The following is a 24,051-nucleotide window of genomic DNA, read 5'->3' on the forward strand; positions in this document are numbered from 1 at the left end:
CCGATTCAACCACACTCCAATCCAGAAAGATCAAATTTTAACAGCACTCAACAAATCATCTCTTTTAAAAAGCGCAGATTTCAAAGTCTGCTAGCAACCCTCCCCCTCCCCCCCAGTAACTTCTGCAAATTGTAATATGGCTTCACTTAAAAAGATGGAAAATTTAATCTATGCTGTAAAATTAGAAAAAAGATATATGCATGGATGTTTACATTCACAGACAAACTCACCCTTTCTCCCACCTAGTTCTTCAGAAAAGGAGTTGAAAATTGCACCAAGTTCAGTGTATTTCTCCTAAAGGTCTTCTATAATGTCAGCAGAATACATACTTATCAATAGCCTGTGCTAACAGCTAAAATTATCTGTTATTTGTTTTGATCAATCAGTTTCCATTTGAAAACACACAGCATAAAGACCAACCTATTTCTGAAGCCACGCACTGCATGTACCTGGGTACAGATGCATGTACACGGACTAATGACAGGAATTCATTAAGTATTCACAAGAAAACCTCATGGTTGCATTAGGATTTTTCTTTCTATGTAAAATCTTCAGGAGTAGCGCAAGGTAATGGCTGGCAATTAATCCCACTGACTCAGACATCATAGTTGTTAACAGCTGAAATCTTAAATGGATGTCAGGACTAGTGTCTCCTAACTAAATGGACAGGACATAGGTTTGCTCCTGTTTGCCTCCATAAATGACTCTATGAAAAATTCACAGTGCTTCCTTGTGCTCAAGTAAGAGCATATAACTTTGTTCTGTATCCTGTATAATAGATGAAACAAGGACATGTTCCTGGAACACACTGAGTCACAATTCTATGTTGTCTTCCATTTATGTTCTAATTTACTAGATCAAATGCATAATAAAGATTCTAGGAACAACATTTAAACACCGAAGAACCTTTATCAGTCACACTGTATTATTTCACATCTTTAACCACAACACTCCCAATTTAACTATTTTCCAGCATAAAAAATCTTGCTGCCTGAGCAGCTATTTACTTCAGCCTCTTCTCCTACATAAGGCAAACAAAACTTTCAAGCTCCAGTAAGAACAAAAATAAAATTTTGCTACTAAATGTAACATACGAACCCTCCCTCCACCCCATAGTGTGTTCTTATGTTTGTTTTTTTAAGAAATGATTATTTAGTCAGATTGAAGGAATATTTCCTTTGGCACCTAACTGTCCGCCAAAAAAAAAAAAAAAAAAAGCTCTATTGCTTCATAAACTCTGTCACAATGAACATAATCCTTCAGTTAAGTGCCAATTAATTATTAAAAACATTCATTGAGGATTAACAATCGTGAAATAGATACAGCTCTATTATGTAGTTGCTAATCCTCAATAAATCTACTTGTAATAGACAGCATTTCAGTATGAGAGCTAGCCTACTTAAACTAATGCTTTATATTTAATTAGATAATTATTGCATGTTAAAAAATACATTCATTATGTTTAATAACTATGTAATAAGCATACAACTAATGGACAGATTAGTAATCCTCAGAAAAGGACTTTTTTTTTTAGCAATCACTTGTATTAATATCCAAGAGTGACTTTCCAACACAAAGGGCAGCACATTATGCTCCCCTACCTGCAGAAATGCAGGCCAAAGAAGGGCTTACACTCCCTGAACCCACTCTTTGGCCCCATGTAGAGGATGTAGGAGCCTGAAGAAGCTTACTTGCCTTCAGCACATACACTCCCTTGAAGCACCCAAGTTTACGCCTCTGCAGAAAGAAGCTCAGCCTTCCTAACATCAACTACATGACATCACCAAATAGCACTCTTCTTTTCAAGGCAGAAAATTTGGACTGGAAGCTGTAAGGGCATGCCATACGATACATACATCCCCCTGAGAACAAAGAACTCTCTGGAACTGCCTGTTCCCATGGAATAATGCTGAATACACATAAAGCTGTACAGAGATGCTTTTCTTACAGTTTTATTTCTTATATATCCTTTTGGCGCCTCTTTCAAAAAATGGTTATAGGGAGACATAGGGAGACATGCATCTCCTATTCATCTAATAGCCATCTCCAGCCAGCCACCAGACCAAGGCAGAGAGTCACGATGCCTGTTTCTAGGGATAAAACTGTGAGAGCTATTTATAGTGCAAGGATCAAGCTCTGAGCGGCCTTTTTAGGAAGCAAACTTAATAACATGATCACTAATCCTTCAGCTGAAGCAGTCTCATGAAATAGGAGTATCAACTCACGTTCTGCACCTCTGGAAATCCCTCATTCCAGCTGGTAGCCAGCAATGTTACGTAACAAAGGTGACTTCAGAGATGGTGGTTCAGATGACCCTTAAAAATCTCCATCATCTCTTTTCCGTCTCATCTTTTTCCCTTGCACTTCAACAATGAGCTGATTTTAGTGACTGCTCTCTTCAAAGAAGTGTTAGCTCTTGAACCAATGCCAGCACATTGCATCTCAAGAACAGTAGACCTTGTTTTTTGATGGTGTAAAGAATACATCTGTAATTCTGTAAGTCTGTGACTGCTTACGCTCCATTCTGGAACTGAAAGTGAGGAAAAAGGAAAGATGGTAGTCAGACAGAATCAAAAAGCACAGATTTTGGCTACTATTTTAAGTCTTGTATTGACACCATAAGTGATCTGTGTTCTTTCTTTAAAGTGAAGCTACAGCACCTCAAAGTTAACTACAGTATGTTTTAAAGAAAATAACTAGTGCCACATAAGTCCACTTAACTTTGCAACTGTAATTAGTCTTTAATATGAAAAAGGAACTGCTCAGCATTTCAGTTTTGGGATTGTACATGCAGGGCCTCTCATATTTTCATGCAAATATTCATCTTCTCCAACTCACTATCTTCCTACATTATAATAATTAAAAGTCAGTAATAAAAGATGGTAAAGATTAAGCGATGCTGTAAGTACCAGCATGTTCCAGTCTTCCAATATAGCAAATGTTCCAACAAGTCAAAGTATTTTGGCATCAATAACCTTTGTAAATTCTGCTGTTAACTCAATGACTGGAACTAAAATTTCTTCTTCAATTGGACAGATTATTGTCCCTCCTTAAGTGAAAGGAGGGAATATATCTGTCTACATGGAGAACAAAACCGCATCCAAATACACCACCTTGCCCTGTTTCTCAAGGCTAACTGCAGGGTATGATTAAGATCTAGATACCCTATGATCATGCTGCTGAGCTCAACACATCACCAAATTATCCCACATTTCCTTTTTTATTTTTCTAAGATTAACTTCTAATTTGAAGACGGCAAAAACTGAAAAAAAAAAAAAACAAAAAAACCATCCTGAATAATGTTTGCTTGAGCCACTGACAGCATAAAGTAGCTGTCAAGAAAAGTGAATTTCCAAATTCTTCCCAAAGGGGAATTGACAGACCTTCTGTTGCACAATGCCCTGCCTGTCCAGCTGAACAAGAGACTATGTGTGAACAGCAAGCCCAGGGGAAGGAGGAAGAGGAGAAGAAAGGAGGGAATAACAGGGCTGCAGAGAGATTAGGGTGAAGAAGACACTCACCATCATATTCACACCACTGCTTCAGCAGCTCCAGCATCCACTAAAAGGGAGATAGAGAAGCAGAGCTCCTTCTTGGAGCAAGGTCAAGCCATCAGAGTGAAAAGATGTTGCACCTCTCCTGGCCTTAGCAATAATGAGCATCACACTAAACCAAACTCCCTCTCACACTGCCCTCCCTCACTGCATTTTCTGCAGTTCTCAGAAAGGAGGCCTTTTCAAATGCTTGACACCACATTGAGGACTATGAATGCTTCACTACTCCATTGGTATATTAAACTAACAAACAACAACAAAAAAACAACAAAAAACAACCAACTAAATACACAACAATTTCTCTCCATACCTCCCCAACCCCTTTCTATCCCCACCCTCCTCCAGTAAAAAACCAGAACAAACCAAGATACTGCTGGAGTAAATGAAGCAGCCTTGAAGTTATACAACGATCAGAGGAGGACAAGCCCTCGATTTTGGGACAGAGCTCCCCAGTCAAGCTGAGAGCCATGAGCATTTACATCTTGAGAACACGCCCCATAGAGCCTATGGGAAGAAGCTAGGCAGCAGACAGTGTACTGGCCTCGCTACCCCAAGCTGGAGCACAACCTTCCCTACCAGGAGCATCACAGCAGCCAGGTGGTCAAAGGCAGCATCTTCAGGTGGCATCCAGCAACACACAGGCCTGCTCCAAGCAGCTGGGGATAAAACTGGGCTAGGCCCCCAGCTTCCTCTCGGCAGCATCTTCCTTCTTCTGCCTAAAAGTGGGAGCTCTTTGAGATGGGAGCAGAAGGAGGGCTTATCGGTTACAGCTGTTCAGAAGACCAGTAATTGCAGCTGGGGGTTCTTCATCTTGTGTCAGATCAAGTAGGAAAATGGGTCAGACATAATGCATTTGGTTAAGTATCTAAGCTGAAAAGGTACTATTTTCTTTTAAATTATATAGTCTTTACTGGAAGGAAGGTTACCGGTGCAAGGCTTTCTAGCTTTAAAATGTAACAGGGACATGCCCTCTGAGGGTCAGGCTTTCATTTGCTGATGTTAATTCTCAGCTGCCTGTTATTCGTCCTTCATTGTAGCCTCTGTCTTTGCTGGGCACGCTCCTGATTCCCTGCTATATCCAGACGGTCCATGTAAATAGTGTTTATGTTAAGGAAGTCATGTTCTGTGTGACTGGAGCACACAGAAACTGATGTTGTTGTCACTTTAGATTAAGCTCTCGTTTTAGCAAAGGAGGCAATTGGAGCAGGCAGCCGAGTGGCCGAATGAAATATTCAGCTCATTTCGTTTAAAGCTGCCCCGTCTCCATTGTTCGGCTGTGAGGCCGATTAACCCTTGTTGGTGCCTGCACAGCAGCTGCTCACTCGCTGGCCCTCTGCTCGTCTGCACACAAAGCGAGGCCCAGAACGCTCAGGCGCATTTCAAAGGTCAGCCAGACGACACTCACTGTATTTTCTCCAATTAGTAAACTTTAAGGATAACTAAAGTCAACTCTCCATACTCTCACCACGTCTGCACTTTGTAGAGAAGAGAAACGACACCCAGCAGTGGTCAAGGGCATTCCAAGTACTTCATGCAGGCAGGAAGACAGCTCCCATGAACCACAGCCTGGCACTCAATTCCTCACAAGTCTGAAGCCCTCCCTCAGGTTCACTCTGGGCATTCTGCGAACTTCTGCTCATGGAGAATTATTCCCTCAGCCCCCCAAACTGCGCAAGTAGACGCCAAGTCTAGGTAAGGAAAAGAAATGGCCAGTAATGCTGCGAGTGCTGAGCTGTTACTGATGCGTGCAGACAGTCCGTGGCTATCTAAAGCACTGCAGCCCAGAGCTCTGAGCACGCTGAAGCCACGGGGCAGCTCGCCTACAGCTATTCAGAAAACTACTTGGTGAATGTCTTGGCTGCTGTGCAGGGCTGATGCCGGCGGTCAGAGAACAACCCCCAGCAACCCCCAGCAGCTTTCTGTGGCAAATGGCCATTACAGGAGGAACGGTGAATCCTCAAGCACATAAGGCTCCATGCCCCCGAATGGGAGATGGGTTCCCTGAGTGTAAGCTTCCAAATCAGGCTCCAGATTTGCCATGGACACACTGCACCGAGCGCTGACTCTTGCCAAAGGGCCGAGGTTACCGAGCACAGCATGGAATTCGAATCAAGCCGTACAATATTCTTGGCACAAGTACTGGTAACAGCTCAAAATACACTATTTGTTAAGTAGTACTGTTATGTAACAGGAATATTTAGGGTAATAATGTTTTATTTTTAATGACATTCTTTGTTATTTTAAGACAACAGCTCAAGCGCAGGTGACAAGTTTTCTTATAATCACAGTGACAAGTACTGTACCAATTTCTGCCTTTGATCTGTGTTTTGTACTAAATTGCCCAAAGAAAAACTGCATCTATTAAAAACATCAGTAGTTATGCAAACCGCAGTGATACCACAGAAGACAACCAACGAAGTACTTCCACACCAGAGCACAGCTGAGGTCCTAACTCCAAGTCCTACCCTGCTCCTCCCCAGGAGATCAAACTGTACGTAGATACTAGTCTTTATCTACCCCTACGGCACTTCTGTAGCACACGACATAACTGAGAAGCACCGATACATGGATAAATCCTGTAAAGTAATATTTATATTACCTAAATGACTAATTGTGAGTAGCCTTGCAGCAACATTTTACTATGACATTCTACTGCACAGTTCATATGAGAATACTCTGTAAGAGCACTTACACTAATATTCTTTACTTGCATATATCGGATGAAATGCCAGCAATCATTATAATGATTTTGATAGTCAAAGTCTCATCAATTGCATTTACTTTACTAGGATAAATATGCAGCTATCTTTGAATGGCTTATGAATGCAGATAAATTAATAGGAAAATGTAAACATTGAACATGATATCTCAAATGTAATCACTATATACACTGCTTAATTGCTAACATTTTTTTTCTCTTTTGATTTTCTCTCTTGCAGAGTATATTTAACTGACTCCAAAACGCACTGTTTGTTTAAAATTAAAGCTCAATTCAAGACGATCCTTGGATATTATTTAATACATTAGGATCTGAATTCCTCAATAAATAATGTGTATCCGTCACAATGAAACAAAGTCCTACATGTTATGACATCTATTTCTTTAAGATTAACCTCTTAAATCTCAGAAACAGTGCAAGACATACTCCTTTTAGCAATCTTTTTTGATACTTCCCAGAACAAGAAGTCATGCAAGTAGTACACTGATGTAACCCAGCTCTTATCATCAGTCTGGATGCGAGTGGCTTTAAAACCAAGTTTATGTTATGCACAAGCGCATATTTTAGGTCTACGTACTGGGAACAGTGAAGTGCTTGACATCTGGAGTTAGGCAGTGGTGAATTGCAGCACGCACACATTATACTCATCTGCATAAATATCTATTTTCAAAGTCACTGTGGCTCATAAACGCCCTCAGTCTTTCCACTAATTTAAAATCATAATTCCCTGGAACTATTAGAGTAAGGCCAAACAGGTAAGTTACGTCTAAAGCTCAGTTCAGGAAGCACGATGGTTCTGTAAGTTTCTCTCCTCTCTCACTTTCTTTGTTTTCCTAATAAAAACCCACAGCACACAAACATACCCAGTTACCACAATACCTGACCCACCCACATCTCAGAAAGCAGCATCAGATGGGTCAATGTGGAGGTGGATGGTCACTGTGAACGGGGGAAGCTCTTTGCAGCAAGTGTGGCTAATTCTCTACGTAGCCCTCTTCCCACTGGGCTGCACGGTGCCGGTCAGCATGCCAGCACATTGCTGCAGGCACCCTGCAGGCAGAGGTGGTCGGCTCAGCACGGCAGTCTCAGAGGTCCTGAGAGCCGCAGTCATTAAAACCACGGCACCTTTTGAAGGAATTGAGTTATTAACCTCAGTGACCCCAGACAAATTTAAACCTGACTAACTGCAGATTTCTCTGAGGAATCGAGGCACGTGTTTGTAAATTGCTTGGATATTCAGTGCGATGAAAGATGTTACATAAATGACAGTTATTAACGTAATAGAGGCAAATGGGTCAGGAGGAGGATTTCGGCTCTTAGGCTGTTGTTCCCACCTAACATCAAGGTGCAGATACTGATGTTTTGTAAGAGTCAAATGCGATACTCACCTTTCCTAAACCGTAAATCCAGTCTGTATTATAAGCTGTTTCTGTGGTTTGAAGAAAACAGCGGAGGTAAGGCTTCTAACAGAGTTCAAATGAAAATGGTACTAATTCCCTACGTAAGGAACAGGCTAGGATTAAAGTTCTGACTTTGGACTGTAATACTGTCATCTACTGAATTACTGCCAAAAAAATCCCCCAACAACACTGGTAAAGCTATTTTATTCCAGAACAAAGAGAAAAGGCCACCAGTGATGCATGGCATCACCACTACTCTGAAAGATGAAGAAATAAATTGGACTAACGTTTACTGAAACAAAACAAATGCAACCTGAAATACACACCACATATTAAGCTTCTGGTTTAGAACCTGACTAGAAACCTTGGGCCCCTACACAGCATCCCACAGTCATATGTGGAGACGCAAAAAGAGAAACTCCCATACGAATTAGCTGATATTTAACGAAGATCAGAGCTGCTGCACCCTGATGTTACTAGCTTCGTTAAGACCATTGCTTGGCCGAGTCCAACAGCTATATATAAACATATGCACATGAACATATGCATCCACAGACATAGAGGCTGACTTCCTTGCAATCCAAAGCACCCAGCAATTATTTGCAGATACAAATAGCCACCGCGTCCCCCAGCTACTCAGAAGCAACCCACTCCTAAAAAAGACCATAACAACCCAGCAACAGCACCATTTCACAAGAAGAAATGAAGTGGAATGACTCCCAGATTGGAAGTCAAAGAAGATACAAAAAGTAAACAGTATATAATTACCAGAATGGCAACTTGCCAGAACACAGCACAAACTGCCTGAGCCAGTGGCTCCCACATCAGAGGTGAAGGCCCTGACAATTGGGGTCACGAGCCAAACTAAAATAAAATCAGAGAAGCTCAGCTCAGCCACAAGTGCAACTCCTTGATCCAACAGCAGCGTCACTGGGGGGAACCTCTGGAAGCTGTATAAAGGTAAAGATCTGGATCTTATGGATCAAAGCATTCAACGTAGCTTGCAAGAAATACAGCAGCACCTAACTGTACACATAGGGAGTGCATCTCCATTCATGCTCCTGGCAGAACAGTCATCCCAAACTACCTGCAGCTTGGCGGCAATTGAAAGGTGCACTTCAGGGAGAAGGGGTAGTTCAAGCTCAAGTACCATGAGAGTGATTTTCACTTGTCAAATTATAAAAATGAATTCCCAGATTATAGAACCGTTAATGTAAAAATGGACTCCCAGAGATTGAAGTACTGCTGATGCAATGAACAATTCCAACAACCATGCTATGTCCCTCAGGCTCCTCCCATGTTAAAAAAGAAACAAAAACCACATTACTTATGCCCAGAGGGACATTTAACACAATCTGCATTTACAGCCTTTCCTGTCACAGAGGCATAGCAGGGTTTGTTTTTCTGTTTATTGTATTTCTTCACAAATCACACAATAAAGAGAGATGCACTTTAGACAGATGTTTCAGGGAGAGGCTAAGCAATTTTGTAGGACAAAACCAAAACCCTGTGCCCCCAGAGGTCAGAGCATAGAGAAATCTAAGTCATCCAGGAACAGTTTCACAGAAAAATTCATTAGGGCTACAGTAACATTTAGGTGTATCCAGGCCAAATGTAGAGTGAACTTAAGTCAATTTATGGTTTTTGGTGGAAACTATGCAAAACGTCATGGTTTCAGCTAAGTTTCGTTCAGGGGCTTGGGTTTTATTCATAGACTGAAGTCTAAGGGAAACTAAAGGGACATGAAACAATACAGCGCGAAACTGAAATAAGTTTTGCATGAATACTTACAAGAAGACGCCAGTTTCGTGAAGTGGGGAGAAGGACAAAAGCCCCAACCAATAAACAGGAGCAAAAAATTCACCATACTTACAATGCTAACTTGATTATCTCAGTATCCCTGGCGAGTCTTTCCTTACACTTTGCTCGGTTCAGAGAAATCCAAAGTTGACAGAAATTACTTTCCACTCATTACGCCTTCCAGAATTTTAGTTGGAAGGACATTATCCTACACCACCTATAAATATTTTCAACCAGATGTTGAAATTAAAATAACAGCATTTTATTTATTTAGGTTACATCTACAAACTTTTATACCTTTACATATCTCCTCCATTTGAAATGTACCAATATCTTTGGCTACACATAAAAACAATGCATCATGAATCTATAATAACATCTTCATTTGGTTTGCAGCATGGATTTTTATCTGGTTAAATGTCTAAATTACTCCCACTTATAGGTTATCCACATATGGACTGAGAGCTGAACCCATTTGAGAATTAGCTTTTAACAGCTGACCTGGTGCCTCAGCAAGTGTTTTGCACAGTCTCCTGGGAAAAAGCATGATGATAAGCAAGGCTGGAATCACAAACTCTACACCAGAAGAGGCCAAGTGTGTTAATACTCGTCACACAGCAAGTTCAACTGTCCTACTGCTACAACAGTGCTCAGTGGCCAAGTGACAGAAGAACATTAAATATTATTTGCAGAGAGAGCCATCTGCCTGCCACCACACAAGAGGGTGAAATCACGCAACAGTAAGGGAAAGGGAAGATGGAGTTTAAAATGAAAAACACAGAGGGAGACAAAAGAGGGAAGCCAACAAAACCAGCAAAAAGTAAAACAAAATGAATTATTTAGAGTTGCATGTCAGCTTACTATTGGATCTATTAACATCACGTCCCAAATAATTACAGGGTTTCCCCACTACCCTCGCACTAACTGCTACTGCATTCTTATAAATTGCTATGCTACATAAAATACCGTGTATTTTTAATGTCCCTGTAGTATCTGAGCAATTATATGCATTATAGTTCTCTATTTTCACACCATTGAGGAATGATGGCTTCAATTCACCACCTCTGTGCTGACGACTCCCACATCTCATTCCCAACCAATCTTGTTCTATCTAAACACAATTCAGCCAGTTTTACTTCATCTTAAAACCGGTAAAACCTTTTTTCCGTCTGCTTCTGAAGACTCAACAGCAGTGACTTCAGACATGCTGATGGGACATTTGGGGACTTTCTCTTTTTTTCTTCACTTGCCTTTGAAAAAGAGACGGACTATAAAATAGCTAATAGAATTGTTGAGTAGCAACAGCTAAAGGCACTAGAAAAGACCATAAAACTGTTTGGGCACATGGACTCCTCAACACCAGATTCACAAAAATCAGCATGGGTTTTAACATAAAAACAGTGAAATGCCACTTCTTCTGCATAGATGTTAAAACTGCTGACAAGTTTGGTTTGTTATAGACCACATTTACACCTGCTAGCAATAATGGTCATCAAATGCTATACAACAACCTTCAAGAAACCAATATCAAGTTAAAATAAGAAAATCAACAACAAACTTAAGTACCTGCATAGGTCCTTGAGCTACCTTTTCTACTATCTTCCATATTCACCTCTCTGCTTCCCAAGGCCCGTACTTCCTGAAAGACCTCCCATTCTCCCTATGGATGTTCAATCTCATGCAGCTCTGGTGCCAGCCTGCAGCCCTCTCAGTAATTTCTAACTGCTTTCCTTGCTGTTCTGAATTTTCCAGAGGAATGTGGTGGCTTGTCAAAGGAGGCTTGGTAAAGGTGGAGTTAAAAAAGTGACATGGGTGCAGCCAGTTGCTAAAGCACACGTGGGAATGAGGGCCAAATATAGAATTTGTCTCTCCTTCCCTCTGCTCTGACATGAGCATGGGAATTCATGGTCCCAGTTAGAGCAGTAACTGCCACCTGGCAAAAAAAGAAACGCAATCCCTTTCCTGGGCAGGATGCCCCAGCACTCCCAGTTGGGCCAGGGTTCCAAGGCCAGAAGATGGTCCTGTCTACCTGGTTACCCCATAGGACTTTCACACTGGCAGTACTAACCAAAGCATACATAAGTAGTCGCTTAAATTTCAACTCCTTTCTAAGGAATTCTTATTTTGTCCACTCCTCAGTCCTGCAGTATGCAGCTTTCTGAGGCACTTTGACCTGTTCGCAACCTGTAACTGCAAGGGAAGAACACACTCAGTAAAGGTTTGGAGGTTTTATTCAAATGGGTATAAAGCAAGAATTTAAGCTTCACACGTATTATGTGAACAGTTCAGAACTCCTGGAAAAAAACAGAGAAAGAAACCTAAAACTCCCTGGACTTTTTGTTTTTCCAGCACTCCCGTCTGTTACACAGACTAGACATTTTGCAGATTTCTTTGAGAACTTCCTGGCAACCACCAGCAATCACCAGGGCAGGATGCATATGTGTTAAAATGAAATTTTAAACAGAATCATCTTTTTGAGCTTCAAACTTTTTTTTTTTTTTTTTTTTTTTAACTGTGAATTCTGGAAAATGGTTTTGTATCATTTCTCTGCAGCTAGTCCAACCGTGACCCTTCTAAGGAGTAATGGTGAAGCAAAGGATTACGGGTTGCCAAGTGGACATTTTATAGGACCCTTCCAGTAAGAAATTACACAAGTCCTCTTCTCTGAACATCTCGCTATTTCTGTTATAGTGAATTTTCTTTCACACTATGCTGTTGCAACTCAAATGTAAACTAAGATCACGGCTGCGAGGTTTTGTTTTCAGGTACACCCAGCTAAGAGTTTTCCTGATCACTAAGTTAAACAACCTGGGGTCCATGAGGTCAATGGCTCAGTTTGTTTCAGAGCTGTTAATCAAACCAGAATTAATACACTGAGCATAGGAAAATTTGTCAGTTAAGAGTCAATAAAAGGACTTATCTCTTTGTGAACCCCTATTAGCTTAACAGCTTTCTCTTGGATGGATGGCAGGTACCCGGGAACATCTATGTGTGACCTCACACTGCTGTTAATGTGTAGTCAGTTGTTTTTGTGTTCAAGGACACTGTGGAAGTTCACAGCTTTCACCAACATTTCTCCTTTACAAATGATACTGGCAGCACATGCAGAGGGAGTTATTGGTGGCATGAGGTATGGACAGGCAGTAACGTGTATCAAACAGATGCCTCCCCTCTCGCAGGCATTAACTCGAAACTACTGTTTTTATTTCAGTATGAAAGTTTACAAGTAATGTGAAATATTTCAGTGTTGAAAGACCTAGAGGCTTATCAAAGCACATTTTTGTAAAATTGTACAGCACCATTTTACTAATCCATGAAACCAATCACCTAAAAAATCCTGATTAATTTATGTCTGCTAATCAATAAGTGTGCCCTCAGTATGCTGATGTTCACCCCGTACTATGTGTAGGTATATAATGAGGTAATATCACTTCCATCAACTACTTATGAAGTAGGTAAAATTTAGATGCAATTACCTCCCACTTGTGCTAAAGACAGAAAATTAGGGGAGATTAAGCTGCTGTCTGCTAGGAACCCGGGTGGTAATTCTGTGCCCATATTGGTTGACTACACTCCTCTACCTTTCTTGGAAGTCAAGCACTGGGGAAAAAAAAAATTAAAAAAAAAAAGGCTGATAGTGTTAAAATTAAGTATAATTAAAAATGGGCTCCAGTACAGAGTGAACCAAAAAGGAAGAAAGCAAGAGTCACCATGAACTCATAGAGAAGAACATCAAGGGAGGCAGTACAAAAGAGTTTACAATGGAGTAATACACTGTAATTACCTGAAATCCAACTGCTAAATCTTTCATTGCTTTCCAGAGTAAATTGCTAACAGAAGAAGTAACATTCTGGTCTGGTGAAGCAACACATCTGCACGGCTGATATAAACTGAAAACTGGGAGCACTGAAGTCAGCGGGAGTTCCAAGTGTTCAGCACCTCCTAAGGGATGTGTACTCTGCCATCAGAAGTGTGACTGTAGCACGTCTAGGCAGAACTGTGCAAGGCTGGTCTGAACTTACACAGATAAACACAGCATTCACGGTGCAGCAACAGACTCTTCAGAAGGACTTCATGAGCACATTTTTTCCTACAAACAAAGTTTCTACAAATATTATGCATTACAAAGAAACTAATACAGTGAGACAAGAAAATTCCCTTCAGCAGCCCAATCTTAAATATTACCTCTAACAACCAGGGACGGAGCAAATACCATCAGGCCTCTGGCAGATCCAGTAATAAGTAAGACACTGACGCCCTGGAGCATGTCCAGAGAAGGGCAAAGAGGCTGGTGAAGGGTTTGCAGCACAAGACTTAAGGGGAGTGGCTGAGGCAACTGGAATTGTTCAGCTTGGAGGAGCTCAGCGGAGACATAATCGCTCTCTACAGCTCCCTGAAAGGAGGCTGCAGTGAGGTGGGGATCAGCCCCTTCTCCCAGGTAACAGCTGTAGGAAAAGAGGTAATGGCCTTAAGTTGTACCAGGGAAGGTTCAGGTTGGATATTAGGAAAAAAATTTCTCAGGAAGAGCAGTAATGCATTAGAACAGACTGTTCGGGGAGGTAGTGGAGTTGGTGGGTTGATGGTTGGACTCGTTGATCTTAGTGGCCTTTTCCTTTTGTGATTCTGTGAATCTCAAACTCATAAATGCAAATGCCGAGCACTCCCCAGTTCCTCTTCAAGGCCAGTAACCTGCCAGTAAGTAAACTTTCCTAACTAATAGAAATCAAGAACATCACAACAAGCCACTCAGTTATTCTTCGCCAAAGGGAAAGTAGGATAAAAATAATTTATGTATATTCTCTGTGATTCTGCCATAAAGATCTCCAGTAAAATATACAAGCCATTATTTTATTTCAAAGAGGACACAAAAAAGGTAATAATCATAGCTATTTGATCAAATTATTCCTAAAGGAATCCTTAAGAGACTGGAAAATATACAAAACCCACTAGTCCCCATTTGCTACCTGGGGAGAACAAAAAACATTCTCATAGGAAACATAGGTGAAAAAAAATAATGAAATTAGCATCTCCAAACTGTTAAAAAAAAAACAAAAAAATCTTCAGGTTGAAGAGAATTGACAGCATAGCTTTAAGGATAGATAAATGCCTGCCTCGAGGATCTGTCTTACCTCTTCTTTTTTTTTATTTTTAAGTAATACCTTCATTTGCATAGTAATAACCCAATTATTGTAAGATTAGGTGACAGAAATCTCATTATTACTGTTCCTACAAAACAGTCGATATTCCATTCAGTACTTTTTAACGTTACACACCTTAAAACATAATTATTCCAATATATGCTCATTCATCTTTAATGCAATTTCTTTAATAATAATAAAAAAGACTCTTCCTGTAATTGTTACGGGGGTTTTTTTGGGGGGTTGAATATATTAGTGTTAAAACATGATTTTTCTCATTCAGGCTGCTATAGAAACAAGCAAAGCCAACCAACTGCTTAGGGGCATGCTCCCTCCCCTCTTCCCAAGAGGGAGTCCACCAAGAGGCCTAAAGCACATATGTTAAAATATGTTGCAACAACTCTCTCTCCATCTCCCTCACTCCCTGCTTCTTCCCACGCTGAGAGCCGGTCACAAGACAAGCTTGCAAACAAAATCAAATACACACTAGCATAAGGCTTCTGCGAATTATTTGGGCTTAGGGTTTGCTGTTACTGGGAGAGGGGGAAGGGTTGTGGTTTTAGGGCTGGGGGAAGAAATCAGAGCAAGCACACACAGACGCAGGGCTTACCTGCCACAGGCTTTCTCAGTTTCAATTACAAAGATCATAAATGCGATAAGTGGTCAGTTACCAGAACAACAGCAGAAAGGAAGTGGGGGAAGGAGATAGGACTGGCTCCTGCAGAAGAACACAGCACCACATGTTATGCTTCAAAAGGACATCATAAACTGTTAAGAGAGGGGAAACAGCAGCTACCCTTGCCAGTTTCATCTATCTCAGTGTACACAAGGTGAGTCTATAGAGCTTCTTACTGGCAAGTCTTCAGTATCTGCTTCAAATCCTAGAGAGGTTGGAAGCAACAGAGTGCTGCCACCCCTGGGTACCTGACTGGAGCCTGTACAATGTCATTTAGTGCTGCAAGCCTTGTGCTTGGCAGCCAGTGCACTTCTCAGCCACTGGGGAAGGCCAGGCAGAAGAGGAGAGCATGCAAAACTCTGCCCATGGAAGGAACCCTTCTTCAAGCCTATCCCAGGCATGCAAGGGAACTACGAGAGAAGTTGGTGATAGCCATTCATTCGTACACGTTCCAATTACTGATTTTCAGAGTACCGCTCATCCCAGCACCGCTAAAAGCAGTAAGTGCAAGGTGCAATTTCACACGAGTTACTTACTGTTTAATTTTTATGAAAGCCTTCTGTCTAAATGGCACGAAGGAGAAGTAATTTGGCCAAGTTCCGATTTCTGAAATACTGTATAATCACTGAGCCATCATGAGTCCAATGATAAAGGAGAGATGTATGTAGCTGGAAAACATTGCAAGGAAGAATTCCAGAGTCGTTGTAGGGTTGGAAATACAGTTTGCTTATACTAGGGGCCAGGCACCTGGCTCCCACCCCTAGCTGCTACAGGGCTAATTGCAAGTAAAAGCTGTTGGGCTGCCTCTGCATGCTGTGCTGGATTGTACAGAGGGAAAATATCACACACCAGCACCCAAATCTGGCAGGGAAATGAACATCCCTGGTGCTGCCTACAGGCCTGCATGGAAGACAAGCTCCAATGCAGAATGTTTGGACCTTTTTTCTGAAGATTTTGACCACTTGCCCAATATTCTGTTTTTGAAAAGTTTCCAATTACACCATGTTCTACAGAAAGTAAATTAAAATGACTATTTACACTTGGGGGGGGGAAGCAATGAACATGTTAATGATTTTTCCTTACATTCTTATCATCTCATTTAATTCCTTTAAACAGAAAACCTTGTGAATCTTGCTATGAAAATTATCAACAAAGAACAACCAGCCTTCCATCATACACCAAAACTTAGAGGGATGAGCTTATACCATCCTGACCATCTGACTGAAATTGAAAACTTTTCCTCTTCCATTAATAGCTTTTCCAATTCAGCAGTTCAAAGCTGCAATCCCTCACAGCCTATGCAAGGATTTGGGATCATTTTATAAATCTGTGTGGCAAATGAACATGAAAGAGAAACTCTCCTTATGGCTGGGAACTATCCTTTCGGGGGAAAAATGTTATTAGCTTTTTAGAGAGCATTTGCAAGGGTAATTTGCACTACAGCATCTCCTTTTCTTGGCCTTGCAAGCAAGTGTTGAAACAATTTGTTTTATCGTATGTGTTCACTTTGAATATAGATCTCATGTGAAATGCTTTACTTGAAACAGGGAACAATAGGTTTGAAAAACAAAACTAAAAAAGGATTGGAGTACGGCAGTAATTCATTTCAATAAAGAAATATTGAAAGTGGAAGGGAAAAGGAGAAAGGAAAGATAAATGAGAACGGAAAGGAAAAGCTTCTGATTATGTCTGCCATAACTTAAGGCAGCTATGCCAAAGCTCCCAGTTTGGTACAACAATTTCACAGGTATTATAATAGGAGTGTAAATCACTACTCCTGGACATCATTTGTATTTCATTACTTCTTAAGAGTCCTCAGGCAAAACCAGAGCCCTACCACATAAGACTCTGCACACACAATAAAGAAACACCACCACCCATGGACGGCTGAGCAGATACGACTGTAAATCAGGATTATCATCAGCAGTAAAGGCCAGTAGCATAGGGTTTGACTTAAGAAGTACAAAAATTGTTCAAAATCTTCCAGTGTGTTTTAACTAATGAAAAAGCTAAACCCCAGATCATGCCTGAAATAAATGAGCTGCTCTCTTCCACTGAAACCTCCACGTCATGCCACCTTGCTCCGTTCTTCTTCAATACAGATGACCCCAAGCAAAGGGAACTGATCTTTTTGATGCTGTGTTACAACAGAACACAGAGGATCGCTAATTCCGACAGTGGCATTTCACTCTGCTGGGGCAAACAACTTGCATTTTTAAGGGGGAAAAAATTATTCTGTAAACAACTAGGAAGCAATACTACATTTGCAGTGAAATTACAGATCATTTGAACTGGAAAACCAGGGAAAATCCTTCCTTCCAAATAAAATCAGTAACAAAAAAATCTATGGAAGTGTAACAAGAAATAATAAAATCAAAGGTCACATGTTACATATGTTTCTAGTGCTGATTCCTCCCTACAGCAAAAATTCAATTTGCAGATGACAGCGCTGCAAGGCAGTTTGCTAGTGTAGATCCCAACCCCTTCTACTGAAGTTCAAAGGATTCCCAGTGGGTGTAAGAGTCCGCTCCTCACAGCCTAAAATGATTTACTTGTTCAGCTACTGCTGTACTTCTGTCTCTGCTGCATTTTCTACACTAACCAGAATTTACCCAGCTGTAGTACTTATTCCAACTTCTTCAGTTAAATGCATTTTAATTGAAAACGTTGTTAATGGAAACTGACTAGCTTCACTAGCAAGATTGCAGAAGTCCATAATAACTGAGTTGAAGGAAACAGAATAAGCCAACCACCAAACATGCCACAGGCCAACAAAGCGATGCTCACCCAAGCTGTGAGTTCAAATCCCCGCCTCAGATCAGAGCCTGAACCACAATTCCACATGTCTGAAGGGAGCACCTTAACCTCGGGGCTATGAACTGCTCTGGAGTGCTGCCTTTCTCTCAAGGTTAGACTTGACTTCTGGGAGGGTGGGCTTTTTTGCTTTTTTTTCTAACGTGCAAATTTCTGAAAGCTTCTCTTTTTGTTCTGATCAGAAAAAGACAAGAATGGTGGGCTGGTTTAGAAAGGTTATTGAAAAGTACAACAGGCCACCACTTCAACTTTCACAAATCAACACGCCGGCATTTAAATCAGCATAACCCTCTTGACTTGGCTTGCTTTCAGCTTGACCCAACAGAAACAGAAATGATGTAAGGCTTTTTGTGTTCAATAAAAACTATGAAGTGAATCTGATGAACAAAAGAGAGCAATTCATTTCTCCAAAATTCTTGCCCTACGTCAGAAAAAGGCAAAAAGTAAGTCCCCTGTAGAAAGCAGGCATTCAATTCTTTGAAGCATTTATCTGTGCAAAGCTATAGACATATCCTTAGCTAATTCTCATTGATTCATGAGATTTCTGTGATAGCTTTTCCACACCTACGAGGACATTTCACTGCATAAATACTGCATATGTTAGAACAGGTCAAACTCTGCTTCATTTGCTCATGACAGAATGCCACTTATCTACTCACAGTCATAAGGTAAGCCTATTTGGCCTACTGTCACCAGCATGGAAGGCAATGTATTATAAAACAAGACATTGTCATCAAAATTAACTTCACAGGTAGAACTTGTCTCTTGTGAACCGTGCCATATAGAAAAAAAAATACTGAAATAAAACAAAAACCTGTACAGCATGGGAAAAGAAAGACCTACTAAATAAAATACATAAATAAACAATCCTGTAATCACACAGACTGTACATGGTTTTCACTAACGCTCTGCTCAGCACTGTGCACCATCATAAACTGAACAAAGCAATTTCAAGCAGCTCTGAGCAGCAATTTAAGTTCAAAGCTCACTTCTGATCCATGTAACAAGTCAAAATGAAGCATCAAAGAACACGACAACATTTTTAACCAAGCCTGGGATAGGCTGTGCTAAGCACACAAACGACTTCTCACCTAACGTGGGCATAATCAATACCTGACACTTGGCTGCCCAGCCGTGCTCTGTAGTGTTTTCAAATGAAGATGCAGTTTATCAGACAGATGTTGCTACTGTACATGCAAATCCATTTGCTTCCTGCCAGTATAACACACTTTTTAAATATTGCATTAGTATTTAATTGTGACATGAACAGGCCCATATTCAGCAAGTGCATAGCTGTAATCATTTGAGTAAGTGTTCAATAAAGTCCTTAAAAGTAGCCAGGTGTTTAAGTTGAATCGGGGCCAAATTCAGAAGGAGTGTTGACATGGTATAATATAAACGTTTAATATTAAATGAATAATGAGGCCAACACAAAGCTCATTCAGCTGAGTTTTGCTGTCATTAAGCTACACACACACATATAATTCCCGGAGACAACCGATCTAACAGAACTCTAAGGTCAAGCAGAATGATTGTTCCCATCTATTTCAACGTGAAAAGAAAATTATTGGTTTCTGAATACAGAAGTTCTCTCAGGAGTAAAGATATTTGAGATAGATTTGTCCACACACGTAACTAGGACTTATATCTTTATCTAGAAATATGAATTACAAAAAACAATAAACCTACCCATGACCCTGACAGATCTGTGATAGAAAGTGTAAAAGAATTCATAAAATTCTATTTAACACTTCATTTAAATCTGCAAATGACATGATAATGATCTAGATATCTTTCGACTGTATCTGCCTTCTCAGATGACTTGATTACAAGAAAGTAAAAAAAAAAAAAAAAACCTTCTTCCTTAAATGCCTCAAACACAACTGAATTGTGACAGACTTTTTTCAACCTCTGTAGCATCCAAAAGCTGTGTTTTAATATTAACACTCTTTACATGTAACAACTAACACATGTCAAGAACACTGGAAGTGCAAGTTTGCACCACACTAAGACCAAGTCTAAGACCAAGTGTTGATGCAATATATATTCTTACCAGCGTGTGGCTTACATTAAGGTCTGGGGAGTCTGCCATCACATGGTGTGTCACTTTATATAAAATAAAGTCTGGGAATTATTGAAGTCATTGTCATTTCCTATGACAAAAATATCAATGTTAAATGTGCCTCTAAAACATTTATCAGTCACGTGTGTCAAGAAGCAAGGGATGAGGAATATTTCATGTGAGTAAAATGCAGATAAGTTAACTTGACAAGAACATGTATTCACTTAAGGACAGGATATGTCCCTCTTGGCATGAACATCATACTCTGCAGAATCTCCAAGAATTTAATTAGAGCTTGTAATATAGTAATTAACTACTGTATATTGAAACCTTTTGTAATTTTTTTTTTTTCATTTGCGTGTATGGAAATGATTGTACTCTAAAAAACAAAGGCATTGGGAAACAAAAGCTACTGTAAATCCACAGGCTTTGAAGAGCATAGAGCAGGCTTTGTAAACTCTTTGTCCTACCACTGACCTCACCTTGCACCTGACTATTACGGCACCTTCTCTGAGTTGCATAAATCATGCATTAAAGCTCTGCTTTCTTTATGACAGCTCTCCAGAAATAATTCCACCTTTTCTAAGAGGGGTTGCTTTACAAAGCCAGTGGGGTAACTTCTCCCCCAGTCTTTAAACAGGCACCTTCCACAACACGACAACATGTGGAAGAATTATTGATTTTATGCAAAAAAAAAAATAAAATCATTTCAAACCTTGGTCCAAACATAAAAACAAGACACTCAGAAACATGGGAGATACATCCTTATGTAATGTACATTTCCCTTAGGGCCTTGTTTGGCTTCCACAAAGAGCAGGACAGAATCTTGTGCAGAAATTTCTAAGTACTCCAGACCAGGTCAGGAACTGGGAGTGGGCCTAAGTAGAGTTTCTATCTCCACCATTTTTTCTCAGACCAAAAGCCAAGATAAAAGGGGAAACATGGCATATGCTCCCACAGCCACATTTCCCGATGGAGGAGAGAGAATACAGCAGATTGGACAAGCGACGGGCCTATCTCCCCCTGTGCATCTACACTTGGACTCTGACTCTTGGAGACCTCAAGGTTCAGCATTGATCCTCCGAACAACCAGCAAACCCTCCACTTCATCCTTTACTAAGAACTCTTCAATATTTCACGCTTATAAAAATGATATTAAGATTCAATGGGCAACATACTGGACCCAGAATAAAAGCATACACACATATTATTCCAGCTTGATCTTTGTTTGGGTGAGTGATCTTAACCTCTTCTGTTGTCATGTTTCCACCCAGAAAATAGCAATAATCATAACTTACCTCTTTGATAAAGTACTTTGAAATTTGTGAGCAAAAAGCACTGAAATCTGTGAGTAAAAAGCACTATGCAACAGCTGAATTTCATAATTAGGTGTTATTACAGTCTAAGTAGTATTTGGAAGAAAAAAAAAATAAAGAGAATATAAAAGCATCCAAGCTCTGATTTATTGTTACATAGTTCTTGGGAATAGTCTGTAAGACTATCTTTGCCTTCTTCACTCAGTTGTGCTACGCCTAAGCCCAACATTACAGAAAATGAATGTTAATGCACTCAGGATAAATGCATCTACAAAGCATTCACAGACATGATGGTAAGACAGACTTACCACAGCTTCACGGTTTGCCATGCGCCAGCTGAGCTGTAACTTCCTGTGCGGATGCTCTTAGGCTGTTGCAATTGCTTTTGAAAATCTTTTAAACTGTGGTAACTCAATCACTTGGATAAACCAGCTCGTGCCTGTTCCCAAAGTCAGAATTGTCATTGATTGCAGAGACTTAACTCATGGTTCTTCTGGGACAGACGCAATTCAGCCTCTACTTGTCCTTTCAAATGAAGTCAGAATAGACTTTTTGTTGGTAGGTGAAGAGTTAAAATTAAAAAGCCTTCCACATTTCCCCATACTGCTTCCCAGGACTCTGCTTAGATTTCCCTGTGTTGGTTTCCCTGAGTCAGGAGACAGCAAGAAGCAGGGGGCAGAACACCCCCTCTCACCCCATACTGGCTGCTTGGCCTCCTCAAATGCTCTTCCCACTAGCATGGGGAAAGGACAGAAGCTGTCTGAGCAAGGATGGAGGAGCCATCTGTAGCCAGTACTGGCCTTGCCATGACTGGTAAACAGAGCCTTGGTTAGCAACCATGGGGCTGAATTCTCCTTCCTGTCCTTCAACAGGGCAGGATCACCAGGACCAGTACCTGGCCTGCCTGTGCTAACTCCCAAACCACTTCTAAGACCTGTTGGGATAAAGCTGTTGACACACAGCCAAAACTATGCTACCAACCATCCCAACAACGTGGCAGAACAGAAAACAGCATGCCCGGCTCCATGGCTGTGGCACAGCCCTGGGCTCTCCATGCTAGCCATCGGCAGCTTCAAGGCGTACACATGATGAAGGCTGAGAGTGTGAAGGAAGACGTGCTACTAATGCCATCTCACTCCCACCTTGCACATGAAACATCTCACTGGAGAGGTGATCACTGGAGGGGGGGTCTCACTCTTATGACCCTGTCCTTCCCAAATACCAAAAATTTGGTATGTTGCCAACTTGGCTCCCCCTTCCTGTCTTCTCTCTCTTTCTCTCTCTCCAAGTGAAGAGGATAACATTTAATGAGCCCTGTAAAGAGACCTGCATACTACTGACCAGAAGTGTATCAGTGTGGGCCTTGGGAAGGAGCAAAATGCACAGAAGTCCCTACAGAAACTTCCCTGCCCTGTCAGCAGCCCAAAGCTCATCAGAGGGCATCATCCCAAACCAGTGTTTGAGACTTCTTTATCCCCTTTCTCTGGTGCTCTGGAAGACAACAAGGACATCCCATATTCAGTGATTAGCGTTCCAGGTAACTCAACTGACTCTGTTTAAACTCCAGCACTCTGTCAGGGCTAATAGATTAGCACAATTCAGCCTCTTGACATCACCCTCTGCCTTCCAACCTCTTCCATAACCTATCTTTCTTCCACATCAAGAAACAAACAAACACCTCCTCTAATATGAAAAGCAGGCGATACAAGTAGGTAATGCATCTTTGATGCTTCGTCAAGGATCAGAACCACAGCCTCTCTCTCTTCTTCATATCAAAAGATAATCTTCCCACCTCCTCCTTGTACACATTCAAGTTCTCCAGCCTCTTCCTCATTACATAATGCACATGCATAATCCTTCTCCTCCCACAGAACATCTCAGGGAGCACAGTCCTCCTCCTCCTCCTCTTCAATCATACGAAGCTTAATCCCAACACTGCTGACAATCAATTGCCATCACTGTAGGGACAACAAACATAATGAAGCTCGAATTCCGCATTGGTTTAAACTACATCCTCCTGACTGATGACTTGCTTTCTACTCCACCTTCACAATCTGCTTCATACCTGCAATTAGAAACTATTTCTCTGTATGAATTTTGTCTGTTTTTTTTTTTTTTTTTTTTCTTTTTTTTTTTTCTTCGTGAGGGATGAGAGAGAAACTTGAGTGTTCTTTTATTAGCGAATAGAGCATTTTGTTTTTGTTTTGTCAGTGTTATTTTATGGCCATATTTTACAGACAAGTTCACAGTAAGTTCAGAGGAAAGAAATTTTCAAAGAAAATCTAGCACAAAGCATTGTGGGGAATGATATGGAAAGTTGACAAAATGATGATAAACAATAAAAAAAAAGAAATAATTAAGTGTGTTGAAACACTGCATTGGTATTTATCACATTGTTAACTCTTCTTAAGGAGAATGCTTTATTGCCTGTAGTTTCAGAAAGAGATCTTAACCCAGGCTATGGAAGCAGAATGCTGCATATACAATGATTCTGAAACATAATTTTTATGTATATATATAAAAAAAAGAAAATGGCAAATATGTCCCTATGAGATAAGGCTTTCAGAACAAA

At 40.7% G+C, this 24,051-nt stretch overlaps 1 protein-coding gene across 4 annotated transcripts in view; it reads right to left on the reverse strand.

Moving 5' to 3' along the window:
* Positions 1–24,051, reverse strand: part of SOX5 (SRY-box transcription factor 5) — a 637,700-nt gene that overhangs the window by 539,660 nt on the left and 73,989 nt on the right. The window contains exon 1 of one of the 4 annotated variants that reach the window (XM_052690773.1): positions 21,788–21,976. The exons of the other annotated variants lie outside the window; for them this stretch is intronic. The gene's annotated coding sequence lies outside the window, so the exon portion shown is untranslated. Of the gene's footprint in view, positions 1–21,787; positions 21,977–24,051 lie in introns of those variants that run through there. 4 annotated transcript variants of the gene reach the window in all.

The sequence above is a fragment of the Tympanuchus pallidicinctus genome, unplaced genomic scaffold (genome assembly GCF_026119805.1).
Source record: "Tympanuchus pallidicinctus isolate F22 unplaced genomic scaffold, pur_lepc_1.0 scaffold27, whole genome shotgun sequence".
Classification (NCBI taxonomy): domain Eukaryota; kingdom Metazoa; phylum Chordata; class Aves; order Galliformes; family Phasianidae; genus Tympanuchus; species Tympanuchus pallidicinctus.